Here is a 13,589-nt window from a genome sequence, read left to right on the forward strand (position 1 = left end):
CACCTTTATTCTATTGCATGTGAATATACAGTTTTTCCATCATAATTTGTTGAAAAGACTGTCCCTATTGAATGGTCTTGGCCCTCTTGTCTAATATCATTGATCACAGATGTGAGAGTTTTTCTACGCTCTCTGCTATATTTCATTGATCTATACATCTGTCTTTATGCTAGAATCACACTTTTTTGATTACTGTAGCATTGTTGTAAATTTCAAAAATCAGGAAGTATGAGATCTCCAACTATGTTCTCTTTCAAGATTGTTCGAGCTACTATTTGGGGTCCCTTGAAATTCTGAATAAATTTTATGGTGGATTTTTCTATTTACAACCTAAAAAATATTGAGATTTTGATAAAGATTACATTGAATCGGTCAGAATTGACATCTTGACAATAGAGAGTCTTCCAGCTCATGAATATAAGATGTTTTGCTATTTATTTGTGTCTTCTTAATTTCTTTCAGGAATGTTTTATAGTTTTAGTCTACAAATCTTTTAAACTCTTTGGTTAATTTTATTCCTATATATTCTATTTTTTCTGATGCTATTGTAAATGGCATTTTTAAAAATAATTTCCCTTCAAGTTATTTATTGTTAGTGTATAAAACCTCAGCTGAGAGCCAACAAGTGGTGTGGTGGTTAAGGTGCTGGATCCCATATAGCTGACTCTGTGGTTCAAATACCAGACCTGGCAGCTTGAAAATTATGCTGGGCATGTGTGTATGCATGCCCAAATTCCCTAGGAGAGAATGGAGGAGAGGAGATTGTGGTGTGGTCATCCACCTGGGAGTGATTTCTCACTTTCCCTCTCTCTCTGTCTCATTCCAGTGAGTGCACACGCCCTATAATGAAACAAAAAAAATGCAACTCAATTTTGTGTGTTGATTTTTGTATCTTGCAGTCTTGCTCAATTTGTTTATTAGTTCTAACGGTTTTGTCATGGAATATTTAAAGGTGTTCTACATATAATATCATGTTGTCTAGGGACCAGCAAATGGCACATCAGTTCCATTGCTGGAATCCCACATGGATGTCCATGGTTCGAGTCCCAGACCTGCTGTCTTGAAATTTGTATCGGGCACATGTGTGTGTGTGCCCAAGATCCCAGGAGGAGAATGGAGGAGAAAGGATTGTGGCATAACCATCCCTCCTGAGTGGTGATTTCTCACTTGCCCTCTCACTGTCTCTATCTCTTTCTCTTTCCAGTGAGCACATATACCCTAAGGCAAAAACCCCTTCAAAATCAAATAAAAACTCAGAAATGAAAAATATTTGAAATCTATATACAATAAAAAGTGAATATAAGCCAAAAAATCAAATGAAATTAAATATCATGTTGTCTACAGAGATCCTTTTACTTCCTTCTTTCTAGTTTGGATTCTTTTTTTAATTTGTGCCTAATTACTCTGGCTAGGACTTCTAGTACTATGCTGAATAGAAATGATAAAAGCAGACATCCTCACCTGATTTCCTGATCCTAGGGAAAAGCTTTCAGCTTTCTTCATTGAGTATGATGTTAGCTGTGGGTTTTCATGTATGGCCTTTATTATGTTGAAATAGTTTCCTTCTGCTCTTAGTTTCTTGAGTGTTTTTATCATGTACAGGCTCTTGAATTTTGTTCAATTATTTTTCTACATTAATTGAGATGACCATGTTTTTCTTCTTCTTCTTTATACTAATGTGGCATATTCTATTTATTTACTTTTGTATGTTGACTCATCTGTGCATCCAGAAATAAATCTCACTTAATCATGGTGTATAATTATTTTAATATACTGTTGAATTTGGCTCAGTAGTATCTTATTTTTGCATCAATATTCATAAATGATATTGGTCTGTAGTTTTCTTTTCTTGTAGTGACTTTGTCTTATCGGGTAACTGACCTCAGAGGATGAGTTCAGAAGTGTCCATTCTCTTCATTTCTTAGAAGCATTTGAAGAAGATTAGGTGTTAATTCTTTAAATACTTGGTAGAATTCACCATCAAAGCCATCTGGTTCTGGCATTTTCTTTTTGGGAAGTTTTTGTACTGATACAATCAACTTCCTTCCTAGTCACCTGAGAAAGGACCAGGTTTTCTCTTTTGAAATTACCTTAAGGTTATCTTAAGATTTTTCAGGTCCCAGTTTATTACAAGGGAAGATCTCCCATTAGTCCAACCTGGTCTTTGATTTCTGTCCCCCTTGTCAAACTCTGAGTTCAGGTTTACTGGGATCAGCAAATAACCTTAGAACAAAGAATTCAGTCCACTAATGTTTCTGAGATAGCATATTTCCTTGGATTACACCTTGTAATGTCTTTTTCTGTTGTCAGATCCTTTATGCTTTTAACATTTTTGATATATTTATTTTATCTAACTTCTCTGGCTGTTTCTAGCAGATGAATTGGTCCAGTGAACCTAACCTGCCATATTCTTAGATTGGGAAGTTCTCAATCCATTTCATTATCTGTGAGGAAAACTTTCCTCCCCAGAAATGATACCTGTGTTCTGGGGTACAATAGTCCAGCTGCTCTGTTTTCAAGCTTTCAAACAACCCCTCCCCCATCTTTTCAGCCTCACATCTCCCCTGTCCTCTGTGTCTCCAAATTCCAATTGTATCTAGAGTTCTTCTACAAAACTTGCTTCCTCCTTAAGAATATTCCCTTCTTCATCCACTCCAGTAGGCATGTGTTTTCACTCTGCTTCCTCAGTTTCCACCCTTTCATCGACATAATTCCCTGTAGTTGTTGGAATCTGTTATGGGACTGTCTTCTGTTCTTTTCATTATTGTCGATTTATGCTTTTTCCCCCCTTTTTATCCTATTTTGCAGATGAATATGAGTGCTCCATCTATCATCTTTAAATGGTAATCTCCTTTACTCTTCAGCCCACTATGACCTGGATTTTACCCCCACCACTCTTCTGAAACTGCCTTTGTCAACATCACCCAAACTGAACCATAAGGCTAAATTCAATGAATATTTTCCATTTTCATCTTCCTTGACATTTCCACTGTATTTGGTAGTTAACCACTCCCTCCTTCTTGATACTCTCTCTTTTCTTTGCTTTCATGACAGCATACTCTCTTGAGTCTCTAGTTACTTCTCTGGCCATTTTCCTCCCTAAATTCTTCTCTTCTAACCAACATTGTAAATGGAAGCTGAATCCAAGTTCAAATGGTCTAATCTCTATTTTGGCTCTATTCAGTTTGAAAAAATGGCTTCCACTCATTTGCAGTTTCTAGAGGCATTTTAAACTCTACGTTTCTATATTCCATATATTTGAAAACCTTTTCAGGAATAGAAATGGTGGTAAATAATTTCTATAGAAGCTTAGTAGGACCACTGCAGTTTTATCCAACAATATTTAATACTTCATTCTAGAGAATGAAACTCCCATAGAGGACTCATTGCCGTTCAGGGCTCAGCAATGTTCATGTAGCTGTGTATGATGTGTGACCAAATGCTTTCTCCTAGAGCTCAACCCTCTGGGTCTAGGCATAAGTATTTAGTAACCTTACCTAGGGGCTCTGTCAAAAGATTAGCAAAAGAATCACAGCATCAGTCCCCTCCTTGAGTCACAGTGGGGTATCTTATTTGACAGAGAGATATATTAAGAAGGCAAGTTTGAAGAATCAATCCTCAGCAAATGAATCATGTTACCTTCAGTACTCTGTAAGGATTATGGAATATTTTCTTTTATATCAATAATATAGTATATTACATGTGACCCAAAACCATGAAAACTTTGATGGTGAGGGAAAATAAATTAGTCCCCCCCCGCCCCCCCCCCGGGTCTTTTATTTTTGTGGTACTGTGTGAAAGTTCTCAGATACATTGCCATTTTACACCAGCTGAATTTTCTTATGCAATAGGATTGTTTGGAGGAAGTAAACATTAAGTTTATGCTCAAATAAGAGGAAAAGGCATCTTATTTATCCCTGGCAATGCTTGATCAGAAAGAATTGAGAGAGAATGTATCCGCAGTACCTGCAATATGATTTAAACCTGATTTCTAAGCCAGTACCATCCAGCAGACCTTTCTGCAATGATGGAAGTGTTCTCTATTTTCAGTATCCCATCTAACAGCTGCATCTGGCTATTGAACACTTGCAATGTGGCTAGTATAACTGAGAAGTTGGTACTTTAATTCTATTTAATTCTTAATTAATCTAGACTTAGATTCAAATAGCTGCATGTAGATGCTGATTACCATAGGTGCCTTTGCAATTCTAGACAGCAGGCTTAAGTTTTTCCATAGATACAATCTTGGACTTGGGACACATGTAAGAGTGAAGCAGATGATTTCTGAGAGTCTTTTTGATTCTAAAGACTGCCCTTCCCACTGCCATCCCCTCAGAGAAGGGTCCTGAAAAATATTCTCTAAACAATAGAGATCTAAAGAGAAAGTCAGAATGCAGGACAAGCTGACTTGGAAAACAAGAAAGGACTCCTGAGTGCATAGCCATGCTTACCATTTGTGATGCCAAGGCAAAAGGACAAATGGAGGGCCATGCTTATGTCTACAATACTTCTGTCTCAGTATTTTTTTAATGAGGCTAACAAGGTGTTACATACAAATACGTCCTACCCTCCTACCTTGGAAGTTATACTTTCCTAATGACCGGAAGAGTAGATTCAAAATTTAAATTCTTAGACTCCTCAGAGTTCTGTCTTGAGCTTGATGATGCAGAGAGTTATCCGCCAGCTCTTGGCTTGAGGCTGTTCCCTTTCTCTTTCCACTCTCACTCTCACACTGTGAAGGGCTTCCTTTACATGCTTATGGATACCTGAAAATATATATCTATACGTTATCCACACACTGCACAAACAGCCACTTGAGGCTACGGCTTACACATAATAGAAAGACATACCTAGAACAACTGTGAGCAGTTTAGGCAGGGAAAGCTCCAGTCCTGAATAACTGGAGCATGGTATAGAAATGGGGGAGGTAGGGAATCAGCTCTGCTCTAGCAAAACCCCTTCATCCTTTGGAAGCCAGGTCCCCATCATGAGTCATTCAGTTTAGCAGGCCCTTCTCCAGCCATACCACTTCTTTTGTTTTTGAGAGAGAGAGAGAGATTTTTGCTAAAGGGCATATGTGCTCACCAGAGAGACAGAAAGAAATCAGACCCCAGACAGAAGGCCACACGGCAGTCCCTTTTCCTCCATTCTCCTCTAGAGATCTTGGGCACGCCTGCACACATTCCCTGCATGAGTTTTAAGCCGCTGGGTCTGGGAGTCCAACCACAGTGGACTGTGTAGGAGACCAACAGCGTAACCGTTGCGCCATCTGCTGGTCACATGATACCACTTCTTAAAAGGCAAGTCCCAGACAAGGGCCATTCCTGCCTACTGCTAATGGGAATTATACCTAAGAGTAAGACCATGAAGGGTTATTTAAAACCCCAGTTCAAATCACAGAGATGACTGTGGAAGAGCTATATTTATGGACAGTACACCTGCAACACTTTCAAGGTAGAGTAACTTACCTGCCCAGAGAAAGTCTAGACACTAAAGGTGAGAGAGTGAAAGCTAGGTGGGCTTCCCTAATAAGAAAAAGGGGAACACAGAGACCAGCAGTTAGCATAATGTGTATGTCACTGGACTCCCACATAGTCGACCACGGTTCACATCCCAGACCCGGTGGCTTAAAACTCATGTCGGGTGCGTGCGTGTGCATGCCCAAGATCCCAAGAGAATGGAGGAGAAGGGATTGCAGCGTGGCCATCCCCCCTGGGGGGGGGTGATTTCTCGCTTTCTGTCTCTCTGTCTCTCTCTGTCTGTCTGGCGAGTGCACGCACCCTCCCCCCATAAAAAAAAAAAAAAAAAAAAAAAAAAAAACGCCAACAAGGACCACAAGAAACGTATTCTGGGCAGATAGTCCCTCATAACTTCAGAAGGCTGGAGTATGAGTAGATGGTTTAGCCAAGACTGGAGGGAAAATCAGAGGTTGAGTTCTGGAAAGTAGGTTGGGGTCAGCTTTGAAAGGGTCTTAATAAGTGGCATTTTAACTCACTGGAATATAAACTACGAAAGCTGGAGCTTTCTTGTCCACCACCACGTCCTTCACCTGTCTTAGCATACTGCCTGGCCCAGGATGGTGATCAGGACCACACTCAGGCACTCCTACCTCAGTACAAGACCTGACAGAAAGTGGCAAGTGGGAAGCAAGTTGGGTTCAGATCTCTTGTTGAGGGAAAATTTTGTCCTAACTCTTCACAGTCTCAGACTCAGGAGTTTAGTCAACAGTTCTGTAATGAATGAGCACCAAGAAGTCTAGAATTAATCGTAGAGGTGATAGAGAGCCAGCAATGGGTGTGCCAGCTGCCCATATCATGACTGTGCCCTGGTCTCCCACCTAGGAATGCTTGTGGGCTTTGACTACCATTTTAGTTGTAGGCACTCTTTACTGACCAAGATGGAGCCTTGGAGCCTGTGCAACAAGGAGATTGCCAGGTTAGCAGAATAAAAGGGGGCAGACTTTCACTGGTGACAAGAAACCAAAGGAAGATATGGCAGGGGGTAGATGCCATGAGCACGTCTTCAGAACACAGATTCTTGATCAGTGTTCATTTCATAGAAAATGTGTGTACAGATGCCCCTTGATTTAGAATGGGGTTAAGTCCCAATAAATGCATCCTAAGTTGAAACTATCATAAATTGAAAATGCATTTAACAGATGCTCTATGACATGATTCCAACTGAATGTGTGTCACTTTCACACCATCGTAAAGTTGAAAAATCCTAAGTGGAGAGAAAATGCTTACTTGCCTCTTGGTAGTTTCTGGTGACTCCTGATAGTCCTTGACTGGTGGCAGCACCATGCCAGTCCATGTCTCCTCTCTCCTCCTCTGTGTGTCTGTTCTTTTTCTGTCTCTTATAAGGGTGCTCATTGGATTTTGGGCCAAGCCTAAATCAAGGGTGATCTTATCTTGAGATCTTTAACTTAATTACATCTTAAGAGGGCCAGTTGTCAACCACAGTCCCAATCACAGGTTCCCAGGGTTAGTATATGAACATATGTTTTGGGGGCCCACCATTCAACCCATATCAAAGGGCCATGGCTCACATACCCCAGACATAACTATTCATAGTAGTGTTTGAATCCAGTTTGGAGTGAGCATCAAGGGGCAACCAGAGTAGCAGCTTACATTCATGGGGGGAGACCAACCTGTCTGACTGCATGATCTCTCAGACAAATGGCTACAAGAGGCCAACAGTGGGAAAGGAATTCCAGTAAACTGCTGGAAGGACACTGACCTGTTCCAGGGAAGATGACTTTAAGGGGAAAAGGAGAAAAACCCATGGCTTGAAAACCTACTGTGCTCCAATCTCTGCACTAAGGGCTTCATGTATATTATCATGGGTAATCTCTACAGCAACCTTCTGAGATATTTTACCAAGGTGGAAACTGAGATCCAGAGAGGTCAAGTAATTTACCCAAAATCACACAGCTAGTACTGACTTGAATAGTGTTACACTCACTGAATTGTGTTCTCCCAAAAGTTGATATGTTGAAGTCCCCCCCACACACACCCACACACCAGTGTAATTGTACTGGAAAGGCCATGTGAGGACATATTGAAAACGTGGTTGGTTGTCTATAAGACAGGAAGAGAGCCATCATAAGAAACTATACTCTAGTGGCACCTTAATCTTGCACTTCCCAGACTTCAGAACTGTAAGAAAATTAATTTCTGCTCTGTAAGCCTACCAGTCTGATATTTTGTTAAGGTAGCCTGATCTAACTAATAAAAATAGTGCCCCCCAAAATTCATGTCCACCTGGAAATAAGGTCTTTGTGGTTAAAATTATTTGCCTTAAGAGAAGGTCATATTGGATTAGGTTGGGCCCTAAACTCAATGCCTATGTTCTTATACAAAGGCTATGTGGGAGCCACCAGGTGGCCTGGTGGTGAAGGCGCTGGACAGTCCCACATGGTTAACCAGTGTTCGAGTCCCAGACTTGGCGGCTTGCTTTCTCACTTTCTGTGTGTGTGTGTGTGCATGCGCGTGCAGGTGTCTCTGGTCAAATTAAAATAAATGAATTAATAAATAAACTTAAATAAATAATTCTTTTTAAAAAGGCTATGTGAAGACGCACAGACACACAGAAGGAGACACATGTGAAAATAGAGTCAGACATTGGAGGAATGCAGTGGCAAGCCAAAAATGCCAATGAGTACTGGAACCAAAAGAAGCTAGCAAGAGGCAAGTAAGGAGCCCTCCCTAGACCCTTCAGAGGGAACATGGCCCTGCTGATAGTTTACAGCTTAATTTCAGACTTCTGGCCTCCAGACTTGTGAAAGAATAAATTACTGCTGTTTTGTAGTAGTTACTGGAGCTAAGTGTGGTGGTAGAGCTCTGAGCTCCTATTCTTTCTACTACCCCACACTGCTTCTCTGATTCAAAGTAATCTCTATTTCTGAATCTATCAAAGGCTAAGTTAAGACATTTTTCTTTCAACAAGGTTTTGTTTTGTTTCATTTTGCTATAGGATGTGTGCACTCTCCAGAGAGAGAAAGTGAGAAAGCACCCTCTGGGGCCATGGTCATACCTCAATCCTTTCTCCTCCATTCTCCTCTCAGGATTTTGGGCAGAAACGCACACGTGTCCAGTGCAATTTTCATGTCACCAGGTCTGGAACTAAAACCATGCAATTGGCCATGTGAGATCCAGCTACCCTAACCTACATATCACTGCTGACTCCAACAAGATATTTTAATGTTCAATGAAAAACAAAAAACAAAAAACAAAAAAACATCTCACTGGAACAATTTGAACAGTGTGGAAGAGTGTAAGGTGAGACAGAAACCTTCCTCCTTTCCAATCCTCAGTCATGCTGCCTCTTCCCAGAAGGGATCATGGTTACCATTGCCTTTGAGTTCCTTCTAGATGCTGTCCGTGCATGGGTATGACACAGTCCCATTTTATTACTCAGCTGAAACCCTATCACACACACGATTCAGTGACTTGCTTCTTTTTGCCTACTAATATATTTTTGCAGTCTTTCCTTGGCTGTCCAGGAGAAGACTGCCTGGAGGATATCAGGGGACAGACTGGTGCCCTGCTGCGTGGTACCAATCCTGTCTCCACCACTCACTAGCTGAGCCACTCTAGGCAGGTTACAGAGCCCCTTTCCTCCTAGTTGGATCATCTGGAAAGTGGGGATTATAGTAGTGTCCACCTCATAGACTGCTATGCGCAGTAAATGAGCTAGTGGGCACAAAACACTAGGAACAGTGCTTGGTGTGGAGTAAGTACTAGACACCTTATTGAAAAAACGTTTTTTAACTTATTTCTTCCATCAGTGAAAGAGACAGAGACAGAGAGACAACACTCCTAACAGCATCCTGGTGTCACAACCCACTCCCAGCCTCAGCCAGCCCCAGATCGTGGGTACGCATGCCTGGAGTACTAAAGGAGATCTCCAGACAGGACAAACCCAGAAACATCCCAGGTGAGTCAGTCTTGCAGGGCAGCATTCTACTGTTGCACCACCATCTGGCCTGGCCCCCATACCTTATTTTTATAAGTAGGTTTGTGACATCCTCAACTCCAAATGTATCATCATTGATGTTTAGATGGACATTTACACTGCTTCTAGCTTTTCACAATTACTGTGAATACCCCGTTGTATGTGGTGTCTGGTGGATAGATTTGTAAGGGTCAAATTGGTTGTGCCAGTTTTCCCTTGACCATCATCATGTGCTGGAGACCGTCTCCCCACACCCACACCAATGCCAGGTTCCTGTAAAATATCTGAAAATGGAAGTCAAGAATGCTTTAATATTGTTGCATATATTGCAATCTAGTGAGTAGGTAGTATTCGTTCACTAAATGCCTGCCATCACTGGTTTATAAATACATCGGACTGGGGCCAGCAGGTGGTGTGGTGGTTAAGGGCATTGGACTCCCACGTGGCTGACCACAGTTCGAGTCCCGGACCTGAGCGCTTGCTTTCTCACTTTTCCTCTCTCTTTCTTTCTCTCTCTCATTCTGTCCTTATCTGGTCAAATTTAAATAAATAAATAAACTGATATAAAATAATTCTTAAAAAAAACATTTAAAAAATCTGATTGTTTCCAAATGGCAAGATGTATGATGACTGTCTTAGAGTTCTCTCTGTTGCGATCAGTTTTCATCAGCCATATAGTGGTGCTTCAAAGGTCATCATAAGAGCATCTGGACACAGCTGGCACAGAGGATTTTGGAGCTTAGAGGACCTTGACTCAATATAAATGGGGGTGGAAATTAACTGCACTTCCTTCAGAAAAACTGATTCACGACCTGTCATACTTAGTATTTCATCCGTTCTATTTTCAGATGCACCCCACTGTATGAACCCTCAGTTAATTTACAGAGGAGTCATGAGAAGCAGGGTGGCTTGCCAGGCTCAGTCAATACGTCAGGAAAAGGAGACTGGTATTATCAGCTGAGTGCTCAGTCCCAGCAGCAGTAGCACACAGTGCGAACAATCAATTTAGCCATTTATCATCTTTCAAACAACCTGGACAGCCGACCCTTGATAAGACAGAAACAATCGTTGTAAAAAGGTGATAAAGAACAGTTTTTAGGAATGTGGAAGGGAGTAGTGATTGGGTTCATCTGTTTGGGAGTTGTCGTTCCCCTTCCTCTGAACTAGAAAGAAATAATAGATACGTAAATAAATTTAGAGAAATACTAAACATTCCTAGAGTTAGGAAACTCTCTTCTTAAAAAAAGGGGGTGATCTAATCACAGTCACTTGGGCAGAGGACCCAAACAAGTCAAGAAGGGCCCATTCAACTCTCAGTCTGAAACATGCGTCCCAAGTCTCTTTCATCTTCTAGGCCTTATTCTGGGAGCTAGAAACTCCAGGGAGGATCAAGCAAGGCCCCAGAAGGGCTTCTCTTTAGTTTGAGCGGGAGCATGGAGGTACTAAGAGGATAGTGAGGTAGAGTAAGGATTGGAGAAAGAGCAAGGAACAGAATGAGCAGCCTGTGGGTGGCTAAGTAAACACTGCCAATGAAGACTTAGTGTGAAGTGCACAGGGGGCATGGCTCCATTTATTAGACCGGAGAGTAGGAACTCTGGACACTGCAATGTTCCCACCCAAATGCTGCAGAAACTGTCATTGTCCAAATACCCAGTTACTTTCCTCCCTACCCTAGGCATTGGGGGATTGTTACATATTTCAAAAAGTGATGAAGACACTGCACTTCTTACAACCACAGGGTGTTGTATGTCCCCACTCAATATATACTGAATGTCAGCACTCTGTGGCAGAAACTGAAAGACTGGATGTTATAAAGGCAGGGAGAGCAACGGTGATACTAGAGACAAGTGGAAGGAGGGTGGGAAGTGGGGGAGGGTGAGAGAGAGGGAATCAAGGGAGAAAAAGAAAGAAGCGAACATTTAAGTGACACAAAAATGGAAAATTATCTGTTGATGATAACATGTATGATAATATCACTGACCAAACCAACATACAGTGTATTCATGATGGGAAAATTCATTTCTGCATGTTGTAATGGTACACAGTGATTTAATGTAAAAAAATTAAAAATGAATGAATAAAAATTCTTAAAAAAGAAAAAACCCACAGCTCTTTGCCTATACAAAAATAAGAAAAATATTAAAAAGTAAAACCAAGGGGCCGGCAAGTGGCGTGGTGGTTGGGGGCGCTGGACTCCCACATGGCCGACCACGGTTCAAGTCTAGGACCTGGTGGCTTGCTTTCTCACTTCCTCTCTCTCTGTCTCTCTCTGATCAAACTGAAAAATGATAATGATATAATAATAAATAAAGTTAAATAAAATAATTCTTTCAAAAAAAAAAAGTAAAAGCAAAACATGCACACATCCCCCACAGGGCTGCCATTGGCTGAAGAAGCCAAAGGATCAGCTGGAGTTTGTGGAGCTGTGCTAAAGGTGCAAACCTGAGTTCTTTAAGATTCACACATGAATGCACAAGCACGCACGCACACAAACATACGTGCACATGCACACACACACACATGCACGCACACACACGTACACACCAGGCAGGGGTTGCCTAATTATGTGTGCGAAATGTTGGAGGAAGTAAAGAAGGAAATGGGCTAGTTTTCAGTTCGTATGGACTTAGAGGAAGCCTTATAGCCCACTGTAGCAAGGAGCTCTCAGAGGAGACGTCCTTCATCTGTGGGGCACTGTTCCATCCGAGGGTTCCCTAGGGCCAGCTGAATCACAGCCACTCGCTGCATAAGAATAAGCACAACTTGCTCAGCCTCCCCCGCCTGCCCCCAGTGCTCTCATTAGAGAGGAATGGGGAGAGTGCGCCTATTGCTCTCTGAAGACTTGCAAACAAGCCAAATTGCCTTAACAGGTGAAGCGCATAGAACTGGTTGCCGCCCTGTCGGGGGCACTCAGCCTTTCTGGGAGATCTGTCTGCCTTGGAGAGGAACTGATTTGAAAGTCAGGCATATAAAATACAATCGTGCTTGCTTATGCATTGACTGAGTCATCTATCTGAAGGGAATGCAATGACAGTCACGACTTGCTGAGCCGCTCACCACCAGCACCCTCCACAAAGGGAGGAAAGGACCTTTGGGGCATTTGAAATCCTCTATCCCCTCCACCCCCAGTACCGCACTATTCCCAGGGGCCAGGGGCAATGTTGCTGCCCCCAAGTACAGACATTCCTACGAGCCAGTCATTCTTGTGTGCCAAGTGTTCCTAGCATGGTTCATATGTTTGCATCTCAGGGGAAAAAAATCTTTCCAAGAAGAGCAGAGGTTTTTAATCCATGGCCTACGATCTGTTTAGTAGTGTGGGGCCTCCTAATAACATGCCATGTTTCCTGCATACTGCAATTTTCTGATTCTCAACAGAATCCGTGACTCCCAAATGCTTAAGAGTCAATGCTTTAAGTGATCCTTAAAGGTTCCTGAGGGACTGGTAGCCTGTTCCTCTGGGCAGAAGTCCAGGAGGGTCTGCTGCCAAGCTGTCACCCCCCCCAAAGCATTTGAACAGCTCCAGACTACACCTGGGCACTCTAAAAGATACAGTTAAAACCAACTGAGCAAATAAGCCCTCTGGTTAAACAAGAGCGCCCCCCACTGTTCACAATCAGAGCAATTCTTCAGCAAGCAATTAGGATGGATGGGTAGATTCTGGCACCCTGGAAAAGTACTGGTCTCCAGCCAGCACCCGCAGCAATTCATCACAAGGAAACCAATTATGCCAGCCTGCTACCACCCTCTGAGGGTAGAGTCTATCCAAGGGCTTTCTGCTGCAGATTGGAGATGGGAGATCTCTAGACTGGAAATCAGAACTCTGGGATTCAATTCCTGGCAATGCCACTCACCAGCCCTTTGATTCTGGGCAAGTCACTCTACTTCTTAGGGCCTTTATTTGTTCTAATATAAAGCATTGTCACTCTTCTCATAACAGAACATCTTCTTTCTTATGGACTCTGGAAGAGAAATTGTAAACGGAAACTCTTCTCAGGTATATATAGGGAATCACACATTTTCTAAAATTATAATCCACAGGTCCTATTTCTTTCTTTCTTTCTTTCTGTGTTTTTTTTTTTTTTTTTTTTTTTTTTTTTTTTTTTTTTTTTCTTGGGGGGGGTTTACCACACCGA

This window comes from Tupaia chinensis, unplaced genomic scaffold (genome assembly GCF_000334495.1).
Source record: "Tupaia chinensis unplaced genomic scaffold, TupChi_1.0 Scaffold149448_1, whole genome shotgun sequence".
Taxonomy (NCBI): Eukaryota; Metazoa; Chordata; class Mammalia; order Scandentia; family Tupaiidae; genus Tupaia; species Tupaia belangeri.